General features: G+C 43.8%; 1 protein-coding gene across 1 annotated transcript in view; it reads left to right on the top strand.

Moving 5' to 3' along the window:
• The window catches only part of NUDT5 (nudix hydrolase 5), a 1,423,229-nt gene that overhangs the window by 462,980 nt on the left and 943,121 nt on the right, over positions 1-17,128 (top strand). The window lies entirely within an intron of this gene.

The raw sequence follows: 17,128 nt of genomic DNA, 5'->3' as shown, positions 1-17,128 counted from the left end.
GCTCACTACTGTGGGCAGGAAACAGTGATATTAGGGGGGGGGGAATAAAACCCATGTGAGCGCTAGTGCCCCAGAATGGACATTTGTACCCACTTTTTTTATGAAAAAAATATTTATTAGAAGTTTTAGAAATTACAGAAAAAAGAAGAAAAAAGAAAAAGAAACAGTAAAAAGTTTAACAAAACATACATTACAATTACAATAAAAAGGCAATACAAAAATACAAAAAAAGAAAAGAAAAACACATTAAACACACACATCCAATATTCCATATCTTTACCTTTCATTAACTTGTTTCATCGACCTCCTCACACCTCCCTTTTTTGTATTCTATTTCAATTAACTATTTCAGCAAATTCTTTCCATCTTACTCAATTTTTGTTCTAGAATTTATCTTAACGGTCTAACCTTAAATTTTTCATTTTGCCCCGTTACCAATCCACTTTTACTTAATTCTTTATTACATTTCTGCTAAGACCATATAACTTCATTCCAGCATCCTTCTAACATTAATTTTACAATGTTTTTGTAGATAAGCTTTAAATTTTTTCCAATCTTCTTCCACCGACTCTTCTCCCTGGTCTCGGATTCTGCCAGTCATTTCCGCCAGTTCCATATAGTCCATCAACTTCATCTGCCATTCTTCCCTGGTGGGTAGATCTTGTGTCTTCCAATACTTTGCAATAAGTATTCTTGCTGCTGTTGTGGCGTACAAGAAAAAAGTCCTGTCTTTCTTTGGCACCAATTGGCTGACCATGCCCAGGAGAAAGGCCTCTGGTTTCTTCGGGAAGGTATATTTAAATACCTTTTTCATTATAGATCATCTCCCAGAATGCCTCAATTTTTGGGCACGTCCACCAAAGGTGAAAGAATGTACCTTCAGTTTCATTACATTTCCAACATTTATTGTCGGGCAAGTGATAAATTTTTGCAAGCTTGACTGGTGTTATGTACCACCTATAGATCATTTTCATTAAATTCTCCTTTAAGGCATTACATGCCGTAAGCTTCATACCTGTGGTCCATAACTGTTCCCAGTCAACTATCATGATGTTGTGCCTAACATCTTGTGCCCATTTAATCATAGCAGATTTCACCGTTTCATCTTGAGTATTCCATTTCAGCAACAAGTTATACATTCTTGACAAATTCTTAACTTTAGGTTCTAACAGTTCTGTTTCCAATTTTGATTTTTCCACCTGGAAGCCTACTTTTTTGTCCAAGTTATATGCCTCCATTATTTATGAAGCCAATCTCTCACTCTGTTTTTCAATTTTTCAAAACTCTGCAATTTTAACCTGTCTCCCTCTTGCTCCAGAATTTCCCAATACTTCGGCCATTTGGCCTCCATATTGAGTTTTTTCAATGCCTTCGCTTCCATTGGTGACAACCATCTTGGGGTCTTATTTTCTAACAAGTCCTTGTATCTTATCCAAACATTAAACAATGCTTTTCTGATAATGTGATTCTTAAAGGCTCTATGAACTTTAACCTTGTCATACCACAAATATGCATGCCAGCCAAATACATTGTTAAAACCTTCCAGATCCAAAACATCAGTATTTTCAAGAAGCATCCATTCTTTCAGCCAGCAAAATGCGGCTGATTCATAATAAAGTTTAAGGTCTGGCAGGGCAAATCCATCTCTTTCTTTAGCATCTGTTAATATCTTAAATTTTATTCTAGGCTTCTTGCCCTGCCAGACAAATCTAGAGATATCTCTCTGCCACTTCTTGAAACAATCCATTTTGTCCACAATTTGCAATGTTTGAAACAAAAACAGCAACCTTGGCAATACATTCATCTTTATGACAGCAATTCGGCCTAACAATGATAGTTTCAAATTTGTCCAAATTTCTAAATCCTTTTTCACTTCAGACGAACATTTTTCATAGTTATCCTTAAATAAGTTCACATTCTTAGCAGTCATATTAACCCCTAAATATTTCACTTTCTAAACCAGTGTCAGTCCTGTCTCCTTCTGGAACCTATCTCTCTCAATCTCAGTTAAATTCTTCTCTAAAACCTTAGTTTTCATCTTATTCAGCTTAAAACCTGCTACCTGACCAAATTCTTGAATTAGTTCTAATACTCTTTTAGTACTAGATTCTGGCTCCTGTAAAGTCAATACCAAATCATCAGCAAATGCTTTCAATTTGTACTGTTTTGCCCCCACTTGAATACCTTTTACCAATTGGTCCCTTCTAATATAAGGACCGATATAAAAAGCAATGGGGAAATTGGGCAACCTTGTCGAGTTCCTTTCTCAATCTTAAACTCTTCCGTAACTACGTTATTCACAATTAATGTAGCCTTCTGTTCTGAATAAATTGCACCTATACCATTTCTAAAACCTTGACCAACCCCCATCCCCAATAAATTCTTCTTCATAAAACTCCAAGAGATGTTGTCAAAGGCTTTCTCCGCGTCCACAAATATCCAAACTGCTTTGGTATTGATCTTCACTTGTAATTTTTCTAAAATGTTAATTATATTCCTCGTATTGTCAGACAAGTGTCTGCCCGGAAGAAAGCCCACTTGGTCTTTATGAATTTCTTCTGTTAACACCTTTTTCAACCTTTTAGCCAAAATGTCTGCAAAAATTTTATAATCCACATTAAGCAGTGATATGGGGCGGTAGTTCTTAAGCTGTGTCTTTTCAGACTCTGTTTTCAGTATAAGTGTAACATAAGCTTCCTTCCACGACTCTGGTGCCCTTTTCCCTTCCAATATTTCATTACAGACTTCCTTTAAAGGTTGTATTAACCATTCTTTCAAAGATCTATAATATATTGAAGTCAATCCATCCAGACCTGGTGATTTGCCTAGTTGCATATTCTGAATGACCCCTTCTACTTCCTGTTCCGTTATTTTATAATTCAACATTAATTTATTTTCTTGGGAAATTTTTTGTAGTCCATTCGTTTTCAGAAATTTATCAATATCCATTTCTTTCTGCTTCTCCTGTGTATATAGTTGTTTAAAATACCTCTGGAAACACTTTCTAATTTCCACTGGATTCTGTATAAACTTTCCTTCCACTTCCAAATTCGTAATGGTATTAAGTTTTTGTCTTTTTCTTCATTTGCCAAGCCAACAGTTTCCCGCACTTATTTGCCGATTCACATTTGTACCCCACTTTTAAAATGTGCCAAAGGGGCTTACAAAAAATAGTAAAAAGTATATAAATTTTAAAATGGAACAATTTAAAACAGGCCAGCAGAAGAGCATAAAACACCAACAAGAACAGCTAAAATCAAGCAAATGCTTGACTGGGGAGGGGGGGTATTTCATAGAATCATAGAATCATAGAGTTGGAAGAGACCACAAGGGCCATCGAGTCCAACCCCCTGCCAAGCAGGAAACACCATCAGAGCACTCCTTTTTCTCTGTTGCCACCTCAGAGAAAGGCCTCCTAATGCAGAACTTAATGCATGGCAACTTCAAAATGCCCATTGCATTTAGTGGGCTGATTGTATCAGACGGCTGAGTGCCTGTGGATTCTAGGATTTCCTGGATGAGGTTGTAGGAAATTTCTCACAGTAAGGCCATTTTCATTTAATTCTTGCAGAAAGAAACAAGCGCTTGTCACAGCAGACCTGACCAGTGAGAGCAGATCAGGCTGTTTTATGGATCTATTGTGTGTTATCAGCTCGAGGTTGTCTTCCTTCCTAATGGGAATGGCCAACTTTTGTATCTGGGGCACCACTCCTCCGTTCTCTGTACAGTGAGCAAGGTGCAAGGGCAATAGTGCATTTTCCACCACAGATCAACCCTTTTGAGAGTGGCAGCACCTGGTCTGTTGAGAGTGGGGACACAACACGTCTGGAAATAATTTTCCTTTGCTTAGAAGAATAAGATGACAAAATTTAAAATACATGAAACCTTGATTCAGATTCAATATGGCCTTTCAGAGCCATCTAGAATTATTGTGGACTGTGGTATCATGTAGCTGGTTCTGGCTTTAAAGGATCATGTAACAGAAACTAGATGTTGCCCATGTGCCTTTGCTAGGCTGATGATTACACAGGGCTGGATCTTCTCCGTGGTAAAGGAAAAGGACCCCTGGATGGTTAAGTCCAGTCAAACTTGACTATGGTGTGTGGTGCTCATCTTGCTTCAGGCTGAGGGAGCTGGCATTTGTTCACAGACAGCTTTCCGGGTCATGCAGCCAGCATGACTAAACCGCTTCTGGTACAACAGGACACTGTGACAGAAGCCAGAGCGCACGGAAACGCCATTTACCCCTTACCTTCTCGGTGGTGGCTTTATGTGTATAGGAGACTCTGATTTTTTTAGCATCAGCATGTAATTTCAGGAAGCTTGCCAATACTTTTCTGTTCACTAGGCTATTGGCTGATATTGAAGTATAGTTTTAGGTGTTGATTGATTGTAAGCTTTGAGTGGGAAAGTAGGAAGGAAGGTTCAGATGGTTTTTTTATATTAAAGATGTATTGTAGAGGCAGAATTGATTAGCTATAGACTCAATTTTTGGCACCGAAAAGCTGTAAAAATGTTCTTATTTCCAGCCCAGTGCCTTGACTTGAAAACAGCCTTTGACTTGAAAACAGGCAATGTATAGCCTTGAAAGCATTACAAATTACAGGGAAATCCTGTCAGATTATCTTTCTTTCTTTCATCAACACAAAAAGTCATAAAATCTCTAGGTAGAGTATTTTACATGAGGGCAGGGAGGAGATTTCTTGGGAGAGCAGTTTAGTTTGCATGAGTCTGCTAAGGAGTTTAATTTTTCATACCCTTCATTAAAAAGGACCACAGGGAGTAGCAAGTATGAGGCAGCAGAGCTTTAAATATGTTGCAGATGTGCTCACAGTGCGGTTTGGGGAGCAGAGTCAGAAATCATTTGGCTGCAGAGCTGTCTGCCTCTTGCATTAGTTTCCTGTTAAAATCTCTTCCTAAAAAGCTAGGTCTTCAAAGTTACATGTAGGAAACGTTCACACAGGGTGTGTTTTTTGTATGATGTACTTTGAAGGAAGCATGATTGCAGGAGCAGAAATTGTGTTTTATTAGCTAATTGAAAATCCACAGTCTCCAAAGAATTTTAAGAGTGAGTCACCATCTCATCAAAGGTATTCAACCTTCTCAGACCCTGGAAGCACCTTTCCTCCTGAACCTGTAATTTTAATTTTCCAATATTGCTACTACTAATCCTGCCGATCCTCCATGGGACATCAGCACTCTGTGCATGGTTGTGCCCCCATCCCAGTTTGATCCTCAGCAGTTCCTGTGGTAGAAAAGCAAACAAGCAGGGACCTGCCAGTGTGGTGTAGAGAGCCAGTGGAGCGGTAGACTCGTAATCTGGTGAACCGGGTATGCGTCTCCACTCCTCCACATGCAGCTGCTGGGTGACCTTGGGCTAGTCATACTTCTCTGAAGTCTCTCAGCCCCACTCACCCCACAGAGTGTTTGTTGTGGGGGAGGAAGGGAAAGGAGAATGTTAGCCGCTTTGAGACTCCTTCGGGTAGTGATAAAGCGGGATATCAAATCCAAACTCTTCTTCTTCTTCTGCCTCCTTCACCAAGTATCAAATAATATGGCATCTGAAAGTGGTACCTCACTCCACTTTTTGTTTTTGGGGAAGGAGCAGCATTGTGTGAGAATTAAGTGACTGTCCAAAGGCCTCCAGGTGAAGCATCCATGGCACACATTACATTTGGTATGTGTACATAATGTGAAGTTTTTCCTCCATAGAATCATAGAATCATAGAGCTGGAAGAGACCACAAGGGCCATCATGTCCAACCCCCTGCCAAGCAGGAAACACCATCAGAGCACTCCTGACATATGGTTGTCAAGCCTCTGCTTAAAGACCTCCAAAGAAGGAGACTCCACCACACTCCTTGGCAGCAAATTCCACTGTCGAACAGCTCTTACTGTCAGGAAGTTCTTCCTAATGTTTAGGTGGAATCTTCTTTCTTGTAGTTTGGATCCATTGCTCCGTGTCCGCTTCTCTGGAGCAGCAGAAAACAACCTTTCTCCCTCCTCCTCTATGTGGCATCCTTTTATATATTTGAACATGGCTATCATATCACCCCTTAACCTCCTCTTCTCCAAGCTAAACATGCCCAGCTCCCTTAGCCGTTCCTCATAAGGCATCATTTCCAGGCCTTTGACCATTTTGGTTGCCCTCCTCTGGACACGTTCCAGTTTGTCAGTGTCCTTCTTGAACTGTGGTGCCCAGAACTGGACACAGTACTCCAGGTGAGGTCTGACCAGAGCAGAATACAGTGGCACTATTACTTCCGTTGATCTAGATGCTATACGCCTATTGATGCAGCCCAGAATTGCATTGGCTTTTTTAGCTGCTGCATCACACTGTTGGCTCATGTCAAGTTTGTGGTCAACCAAGACTCCTAGATCCTTTTCCCATGTACTGCTCTCAAGCCAGGTGTCACCCATCTTGTATTTGTGCCTCTCATTTTTTTTGCCCAAGTGCAATACTTTACAGTTCTCCCTGTTAAAATTAATCTTGTTTGTTTTTGCCCAGTTCGCTAATCTGTCAAGGTCGTTTTGAAGTGTGATCCTGTCCTCTGGGGTGTTAGCCACCCTTCCCAGTTTGGTGTCATCTGCAAATTTGATCAGGATGCCCTTGAGTCCATCCTCCAAGTCGTTGATAAAGATGTTGAATAAGACCGGGCCCAAGACCCTGTGGCACCCCACTAGTCACTCTTCTCCAGGATGAAGAGGAACCATTGATGAGCACCCTTTGGGTCCGGTCAGTCAGCCAGTTACAAATCCACTGAGTGGTAGCATAGTCAAGACCGCATTTTACCAGCTTCTTTACAAGAATATCATGGGGCACCTTGTCAAATGCCTTGCTGAAATCAAGGTAGGCTACATCCACTGTGTTCCCTTCATCTACCAGGCTTTTAATTCTGTCAAAAAACGAGATCAGGTTAGTCTGACATGACTTATTTTTCAGAAATCCATGCTGACTATTGGTGATCACAGCATTCCTTTCTAGGTGCTCACAGACCTTTTGCTTAATGATCTGCTCCAGAATCTTCCCTGGTATTGATGTCAGACTGACTGGGCGGTAATTATTTGGGTCCTCTCTTTTCCCCTTTTTGAAAATAGGGACAACATTTGCCCTCCTCCAGTCTGCTGGGACTTCGCCTGTTCTCCAGGAATTCTCAAAGATGATTGCCAGTGGTTCTGAGATCACATCTGCCAGTTCTTTTAATACTCTTGGATGCAGTTCATCTGGCCCTGGAGACTTGAATACATCTAAACTAGCCAAGTATTCTTGTACTATCTCCTTAGTTATTCTGGGCTGTGTTTCCTCTGCTGAATCATTTGCTCCAAATTCTTCAGGTTGGGCATTGTTTTCTTTATCGGAGAAGACTGAGGCAAAGAAGGCATTGAGGAGTTCAGCCCTTTCTGTGTCCCCTGTTTGCATTTCACCATCTTCTCCTCTGAGTGACCCCATTGTTTCTTTGTTCTTCCTTTTGCTATGAACATACCCATAAAAGCCTTTTTTGTTGCTTTTAACCTCTCTAGCAAGCCTGAGTTCATTCTGTGCTTTAGCTTTTCTGACTTTGTGTCTACACTTGCTGGCTATTTGTTTGAATTCCTCTTTGGTGGTTTCCCCCCTTTTCCATTTTTTGTACACATCCTTTTTTAATCTTAACTCAGTTAAAAGTTCTTTAGATAGCCACCCTGGCTTCTTTAGGCACCTTCCATGTTTCCGTCTCATTGGTATTGCCTGAAGTTGTGCTTTTACTATCTCCCTCTTAACAAACTCCCAGCCATCATGAACTCCCTTTCCTTTTAGTATTACTGTCCATGGGATCTCACCCAGCACTTCCCTAAGTTTTATGAAGTCGGCTTTCTTAAAGTCAAGAAATTGAGTCCTAGTATGCAAGTCCAGTACAGGACTTGCATCCAGAGCCCGGTATGAGCTAAACAGGGACTCAGTCTCTCTCTTTCTGAGTAACATCTTCTTGCATAAACTATGTTGTTAGTACCAATGTACTCCAGATTCTAAAATACCCTCAGCAGGAATTCTGCCCTCCCATTGGCATGAAAATCCACTGGGAGGTTATCCTTAATGGCATCCCATATGAACTGCTTGCGTAGGAGATTTGATGTTTTGTTGCCCTTAATTGCAGATGTTGTCACCTGCAAACAAAACTTCTCTCTTTGACTGCAGAGCTGATCTAGAAGGAACATGCAGTTGTGGTTATATTAAGCTATTTTTCTAGAAATCTCTAAGCAGGGCTTCTGCCCTGAATAAAAAAACAACAACCCTAGATCAGTTCTAGAGCACAGCCCTCAGCCAAATTTAGGGGTGGTTACACACAACTGTTTTACCACACCTGATGTGTTGTAACATTCTCCTTGCAGTGAAAGAGCTCACCCTAAAATAATGTGGCCATCTTATTGGTTCCCAATAAGCTTTTTTTAAAAAAGAAGACATCTTTCCTCTAGCCCCTTTAGCTTATTCATGGATTTCTGAGACTAGCAAACATTGTAAGATTAACCATAAAACAACACTAATGCATTTTTAAAAAAATCCAAAATGATAGTGTCTTTGCAAACCTTATTATACTATAAGTATTCATGGACTTTCATAGATGTATTAAAATCTTAGATGGCAGCTATATAAAAGGAGAAAACTGTAAGGTGCGCAGACAATGGCATTGAGAGGCACTGCTTACAATCAGTGATAATTAGAGCTCAAGTGTATGCTAAATAGACACACTTTGTACTCTAGCAGCCTAGTGATAATTGACTGTATAGCATTGAGATTATTGTATTTATACCTATAGTGCACAGGGAACTGCTCTCAAGAAGCAGTGCTAGATAACAGATGTAGTATAATTAAAGAAAAACCCCTTGGCTCAATTTAACCCAGAAGTGATGACATTGAATCATAGAATCATAGAGTTGGAAGAAACCACAAGGGCCAAGCAGGAAACACTTCTTGTTGAATTCAGCTCTTTCACATTACTCTCCTGTAGTTCCTTTGATCTGGGAAAAGCATCTTAAGGACAAGTTAAAGAGTGCCTTTGGAGATGGAAATATTCTCTAATGGTTTATGGCTCTTGCCGTTTTTGATGTCAGATTTGTGTCCATTTATGTGCACAGTCTATTATGCATAGACTGGCCTGTCTGTCCTATGTAGAACGTAGCAGGATAGTGTTGGAAGATAATGGTATAAATCACATGCCATTGGAGGATGAAGAGGTGGACAAACTCCTGAGGTTGTGGAGGGCATTGCTTAGTCCTTTTTTTGTTTTGTTTTGTTTTATTAAATTTGCTTAATAACATAACATTATTTTTTATATTCTATAAAACAAAGAATACTGTCAGGGAACTGCCATCAGTGTCCGAGGGAGAGAGCAAGCTCCAAAGGGATCCCAGAGAGCGTCCCGGGAGTGGGAGAGGCAGCCCGTCTTCTGGGGAAGAGAATCAGCGTAGCTCCAGTGGAGAAGGGGGGCAGATGGGGGAATCGGCGAGGCCATGATTCCTTGCCGGGGACCAGCGGGGAGAGGAAGGGTCCTCCACTGCCTACGCCCTCCTTGCGCAGAAGGCTTCCGCACAGGGAGAGTAGGTGAAGACTTGGCATCAAAGAGCTTCTTTGCTGGAAGAAGTTTAAGAAACGCCCACTGACGGATTCTGCCAGCGATTGAGACAGTCACAGGCGAGTGGCTGCCCGGACAGGAAAGGTTCACTCAGGTAACCCAGCCAGAGATTGGGACAAGCTTATGCACGAGCAACCCCTAGAACCATGACAAATACAAAACAAAATTCACTCATACTACAATGTATAACTACATAACATTAATATATATGGTTTCTGAAAAAGGCTTACATAACAAAATCAATTCAAAATACTACCCGGTTTACCTTACTTACTTACTTACTTACTTATTTATTTATTTATTTATAATTCCCCCCTCCCCCTCCCCTGCTTGGTCCTGTTATAATGCTACCAGAGTACAAAGTTGGGATTGGTTCCCCATATCTAAATCTATGTTACATGACTTGTTGTATTTGCTTAGACAGCTACTCACGAGCAACAAACTGCCTCCCAAGCAGTTGTGTGCGGTGAAATTTTTCAAAGAGGAACAAGCAAATCACTAGAGAAATAATGACACTTGGACAAGTTAAAGACCAAAATGCAAGGGACTGGCCCTTCTGCTCCTCCAGTGCTGCTTTTTTCTTCCCCAAGGGAACTCGCCCTGGTCTTATTTGCTGGGGGGGGGGGTGTGATGGGGCAAAGGAAGAGCAGTGGGTGCTGAGAACAATCACTATCAGGAAGAACCACTGGATGAACTGCCTCACAGCCATTTCCTCCCCTTCCCCATATTCCTTGCGAGCCCCACCCCTCCCTTCATCAGTTACCCCCCCCCTCCCATCCCTCCCAGGTACATTCTCCCTCTTCCCCTCACCCTTTAAACACATCCTCCCCACCTCCACCCTGCTCTCCCTGTAAGGAGAACATCGCCTCCTCCCACTTCCCCTCATGCAACTGCCACCCAGGGGTGCCCTAGTAACCCTGCCCCCCCCCCCACTCACTGGGTGATACCTCCCCCCACTTACTGACAGCAACAGCATTTCTGTGCAGCACTGGCCTCCTCACTACTCTGTTGCATTGGCCTTGGCAAAGCCTCACAGCTCAGTGGTGCATGCGCAGATGCATCCTCTAAGGAGGGAAGCATTTCTTCATCTGAGTCCCTCGTCATACTTTCTAATTAAAGTACAGACGCACGGTATGGTCTTTGTGTTCACCTCACACTTCACTTGCATGCTTTTAATTGCCACAGAAAAAACCTGTGTGGTGTTATCTTCAGAACACAAGGAGACACATTAAACATCAAGCACCGAATGCCCGCAATCCACGTGTAGTTACTTTGCCCGATGGACCAGCTATTGTTTTACTGCTCCTCAGCTCCAGCTGCTCCCAGTGGGGACTCATCAGCCATAAGCGGAAGCCAACACAGGGCTGCACAAAATGGACTTGCGATGGGTTTAGCAGGAAACGAACCAAGAGAACAGTCCTCAAGCAGATTGTCACTTCAGAGAGATAAAGATCACAATATAAAAAGTGAACAAGTTGGAGTAAAAGGTACACACTTTAATACTCAAATTTAGTGGGAATGTTGAGGGGACTAGCCTGGTTCCACTAGTCCACTGGGCGCACACCAATGCTCCTAAGGCCTGTTCAAAGGAAATGCCGTTGTCCATAGCATCATAGAATAGAATCATAGAGTTGGAAGAGACCACAAGGGCCATCGAGTCCAACCCTCTGCCAAGCAGGAAACACCATCAGAGAACTCCTGACATATGGTTGTCAAGCCTCTGCTTAAAGACCTCCAAAGAAGGAGACTCCACCACACTCCTTGGCAGCAAATTCCACTGTCGAACAGCTCTTACTGTCAGGAGGTTCTTTCTAATGTTTAGGTGGAATCTTCTTTCTTGTAGTTTGGATCCATTGCTCCGTGTCCACTTCTCTGAAGCAGCAGAAAACAACCTTTCTCCCTCCTCTATGTGACATCCTTTTATATATTTGAACATGGCTATCCTATCACCCCTTAACCTCTTCTTCTCCAGGCTAAACATGCCCAGCTCCCTTAGCCATTCCTCATAAGGCATCGTTTCCAGGCCTTTGACCATTTTGGTTGCCCTCCTCTGGACACGTTCCAGTTTGTCAGTGTCCTTCTTGAACTGTGGTGCCCAAGACCAGATGCTTGGAAGCTGTGGCTGGATGGTTTCGTGGGAGCCGATTGAAACTAAATCCTTCGAAGACAGAGGTCCTATGGATGGGTTGGGATGGCATGGGGATGAGGGACCAACTCCCTTCTCTTGCGGGGGCCCAATTAGTGCCACTGCCTTCCGTTAAGAGTTTGGGTGTAATCCTTGATACCTCCCTTTCCATGGAGGCGCAAGTTACAGCAACAGCCAAGGCGACATTTTTCCACCTTCGCCGCATCAAGCAGTTGGTCCCTTACTTCTCCCGCCCCAACCTGGCCACAGTGATCCATGCGACGGTCATCTCCAGGCTTGACTACTGTAATTCGCTCTACGCGGGGCTGCCCTTGAAGCTGTCCCAGAAACTCCAGCGGGTGCAAAATGCTGCAGCGAGGCTCCTCACGGGGTCTCTGCCATGGGAGCATATTCACCCAGTGCTTTTCAAGCTGCACTGGCTCCCGGTGGAGTACAGGGTCAGATTTAAGGTGTTGCTTTTGACCTTTAAAGCCCTTCAAGGCCTAGGACCCTCGTACCTATGGGACCGCCTCTCCCGGTATGCCCCACGGAGAGCCTCAAGGTCCATAAATAGCAACACCCTAGTGGTCCCGGGCCCTAAGGAAGTCAGATTAGCCTCAACCAGAGCCAGGGCCTTTTCAACTCTGGCTCCGGCCTGGTGGAATGCTCTGCCTCATGAGACCAGGGCCCTGCAGGATCTGATTTCTTTCCGCAGGGCCTGTAAGACAGAGTTGTTCTGCCTGGCCTTTGGCTTGGAGCCAATTTGATTCCCTCACTCTTTTTCTTTTTTCTTTTCCTTCTCCTACTGCGATGAGGCTACATTTTAGTATTTTAATGTTTCAATATTTTAATGTTGTATTTTAATTTTGTTTTTAAGTTGTAATCATTCAACTTGTTTTTATTATTGCTTGTAAGCCGCTCTGAGCCCGGCCCTGGCTGGGGAGGGCGGGGTATAAATAAAAATTATTATGACTATTATTATTATTATTAGTGGGGTAGGGTGGAGAGAGAAATAATGGAAATGAGATGCAGATAAAATCTATCCAGCTTAGACTCACTTTTTCCTCTAAATTTGTTTTGTAATTATCTTTGCGTTTCTGTGCTTTTGATCCTTAAGGTGCAGGTTTTTATGGTTTGCTGAAGAAAGGGGTATACCCTCCATAAAACAAATAAAATTCTCTTGCATGCAATATACAGGTGTCAGGTAGTAGTAGAAGTATATTGAGTCTTTCTCATACATCAAATTTTTCCAGGCAACAAACAACTCAATTATCCTAAAATAGTCGTCCAGTTTGTTTCACTGCAGGAAAGCATAGCAAGCTTCAGTAAAAAGGATCAGAAAATTAATTCTTTGTTTCATATGTGAACCTTACCCTCTTGGATTTGCTAATAGCAGGCTATAAATGTCAGGAAAGAAATCTCAGGGGAAAATACATTAAAATACCACAGGATAAATATTTAGAGTACAGAAATCAAGTCATTCTATCAGAGCTCAAGTGCAACGCTTTGGAAAAATGACTAATTCATGTGGGGTTTTTTATTTGCACAGCAAAATGTCAAATATCTATGGGGCTCATGCAGATCAGGCCACAGTATCAGTTTATGTGAATGACCAATGGTGAAATAATTCTTAGCTGAGATGAAAGTCATGCTCCCATGATGTTAATGGACACTCACTTGCTGATTCACAATGTTTGCACATATACAAATGACTAAATTTCCTATCTAAATGGCATCATTTGCATTCAACGCTATGTTGGCATGTAGGACTTTTCATTTCAGCTGCAGTTCTACTCCCAGACTGGGAACAGTGGAGACTGTAGTCACCACGGCATCCTCAGCCCTGCCATTTGTGGGACAGGAGGGGGGAAAGTGCTTGTTTGCTGCACCAGATCCCAGACTGGCACAGTGAAGAGGCTCAATGTGCGCCCACTGCCATCCCGTGCCAGCAGTAGGACCGGCTCAGAATCCAGCAGATCCTGTGCTGGCTTCCCCCTGCCTCTGAAATGCCCCCCTGTGATACTGCCAGCAGTAGCTTCTTTTTGTTGTTGGGGTGGGCACATCAAGGCACTCTTTGCTGTTAGAACTCCCCCACCAGAAGAGGCTGGCAGCATGGGTGTAGCCAGGATTTACATTGGGGGGCAGGCTTCATGTTAGAGAGCCCTGAACCTCCGTTAGTTGAGTATTTTTATTGATTTACCTGCTTGGGGGGTGGCAGCTGCCCCCTGCCCCACCTCCCCTTGGCTAGACCCATGCTAGTAAGGGTGGTGGATCAAAGAGGCTGGCAGGCAGCAGACAAAATGGCAGGTAAATGGTTACAAAAGCTAACAGAGATCAAACATGCAGGCAGGGAGAAAATGCACACTATCTCGAGCAATGCCAGAAAGTGACACAGAGAAGTCTGGAGTCTGCCTCCTGCCTCACGCTTGACCTGGAAGCATTTACAGACATATCAGGTCAGGTGGCATTAAAGGGCTGTCTGCAAGGTGAAGTTACGCAACCTTGAGGAGTATCAACCCAGAGACCTGGAGCTTCTGGTTTGGATCTTAGGAAATCAATATGTACTGAATATTCAGACAGGGTCAGAACCATGCCTACTCACTCCACCCGAGATTTCTCTGCATTCAGTGTTAATGTGAAAGGGACAATTGCAATAGGGCCAACAGACAGAGATTTACTCTGCCCTCTGCACATTCACTGAACACAGTAGGGTGGAGAATATGCATGTAGACTTAGTTTGGCTATCCATTCTGAGCGGGAGCTGTGGGGAAAAATGAGGACATGACCCATATCTGTGATATGCTGAGATGGAGTAAGTTCCCAATTTTCTGTAAGAACAGCAAGTTCAGAACAACTCAAGCCAATAAGCAATGTAAGATGGGTGACATAGACTTGCTGTCATCTAAGGGTCTACAGAGTTCCAAATGCCCTGTAAGTTTCCATGCACAAGTTTCCTGTTTCCCACTCCCTAATAACAAAGAAAGCAATGCCCCCCTGTGAACACAGTCATATGGGAATCCTAAATACAGACAGAAGCAGGCTGTGTAGATTTCCCTGCCTACAGAAGCATAATTTATTATTTCAGGTTAACAACCTTTAAGTGGCAACCTCTGAAATAATGGGCAGAGCAATCCAACACTCCATACATTGTACTGGAGGTTTGGATTGAGCAAACTAGTTACTCTGCCAGCCATGGGCGTAGCCAAGGGGAGCATGGGGGCAGCTACCCCCCCCCCCCAATCAAGTAAGACAATAGAAATAACTGACAGGTCAGTTCTGCCCCCCCAACATCCCCCCCATAGGACACACCTAGTTTTTTGGGGGGGAAATAAAGGGAAAAATTTTTTCCTTTATTTCCCCCCCTCCAAAAAAACAGGTCAGGGAACAGCGGGATGGCGGTGCTGCGCCTCCCCGCTGTCCCCCGAGCTTGTGGGGCTGGCCGATGTCTGCCCGAAGCGCAGGGCGCTCTGCTTCAGTGCGCTCCGTGCAGCAGGCTGCTATCTGCAGCCTAGGGAGCCCTGCGGGAACTCCCGCAGGGCTCCCCACGCTGCGGATGTCTGCCCGGTGGGAGGGGCGCTCTGCTTCAGGGCGCCCCGTGTGCTGGGCAGCAGGCTGCTATCCGCAGCCTAGGGAGCCCTGCAGGAACTCCCGCAGGGCTCCCCAGGCTTGCTGATAGCTTCCTGAAGCCTGGAGAGCGAGAGGGGTGGGTGCGCACCGACCCCTCTCGCTCTCCAAGCTTCAGGGAAAGCCTGTATTCGCCCCATAGGATGCACACCCCTTCATTTTTGGAGGGGAAAAATGTGTCCTACAGGAGCGAAAAATACGGTAATTTGACCTGGTGCTAGATATAGCCCTGGTTCTGCCAGACTCAGACCTTGGTTGCTGTGTACTCAGTGGTCTATGGTGAGGGGTTAGGCATGGCAACTTCTTAAAAAAAATTCTACTACTGTACACATCCCCTCCCATTTCCCTAAATGTCCCTTTAAAGAACTCTTCCACTAAAACCTCAAAGTTATTTTTAGATTTGGGAGATTAAAATGCAATTCACAAGTTCCCTGGAAGGAGCTGAGGAACAGGATTCCCCCCCCCCCCCAAATTAAGATGTATGTGTGCCATCTGGATTGCAGCCCAGATCTTTTAAAACTTGTATATGAAAGCAAAAGCAATTGAAGGTTTGTGGCATCCTAAGAACTAATTAATTTATTATGGCAAGGGTGAACTAGAGACCATTTCATGAAGTGACCACTGGTAACTGCTTGAGGTTCTAGCTCAATAATCAGTTTTTTGGGAGCTGGAGTTGGAATCATTCCAGATTTAGATTTGGGTATAGCCGCTCTCACACCTCCACTGGCCCTAACATCCTTAGTCAACATTAAGTGTACATCTCTCTTTCTGCCTCTGTCTCTATCCTCCAACATTCTAATTGCAGATCATGACCCACCAGTTGAAGACCAGTGGATTAAGACAGAGGGCATGAATAAAATTTTCAGATGGGTTGTGGTGATAGTCTACCTTCATGTAACCACTGTTCTGCTTTGCAGTACATGTTGAGTTTTTCATGCAATACAAGTTAAATCTGCCCACATTCAAGAGCTAAGTATAAGCTTATATCCAGATTGAATGTCACTGCACATTTTGAACTTGAATGACAGAACAATTCTCCCACACTTACAAATTTACCGTCAGGGCAGTACAGGAAATAATTAAAAAGTTAATGTTTGCAAAGTGGAAATAATAATAATAATAATAATAGTTTGTAAGTGACTAATACATGTTTCTAGCAGATTTTCTCCTGCTTCAGTAGTAGCTTTCCTATTTAGCAGTACCTAACATGTTGAACCCATGTTAGGTATTTTTTAAAGTAAAAAGGAATATAACTCGTGGGACACATATTTCCATTGTGACTTCAAACGTGAAAGGCTCGCACCTGGTTTACCTTTGTAATTAATGGAACCCACCATGGGCGTAGCCAGAATTTTTGTTGGGGGGGGGGGGAGAACCGACGTGATTGGTCAGTTAGTTAAGTATGCTTATCGTTTTACTTGATCGGGGGAAGACACGCCCCCCCTTCCTGGACTTTTCCATCCTCGGACTCATTTTGGAAGGTGGAAGAATCATGAACATGACGCAAACCACATGTGTGCTGCATGTGCAGTTGACCTGGCCTCACAAAATTCCCGCAGGGTAAGCAAGGCTTCCCCGGAGACCCGCGCCTAACGGGCTGCCCTGCGGGGCGGAGGCGCGCAGCGAGGCCAGCGCGGGCCGAGGCGCCCCAAGGTCTGCCGGCGGCGCTGCCGCGCGGCTCCTTCTCCCGGGGAGCTGCAGGGGGCGCGCTCTGCGTCACGCATCCGCGGCACGTGCGAAGCCGCGCCGAAGCGGGCCGAGCCGAGGCGTCG

Source organism: Podarcis tiliguerta, assembly GCF_965153285.1.
Source record: "Podarcis tiliguerta genome assembly, chromosome: 10".
In the NCBI taxonomy this organism is placed as follows: Eukaryota; Metazoa; Chordata; class Lepidosauria; order Squamata; family Lacertidae; genus Podarcis; species Podarcis tiliguerta.
Note: the sequence above shows the minus strand (reverse complement) of the source record. Positions and strands in the feature narration are given on the sequence as shown.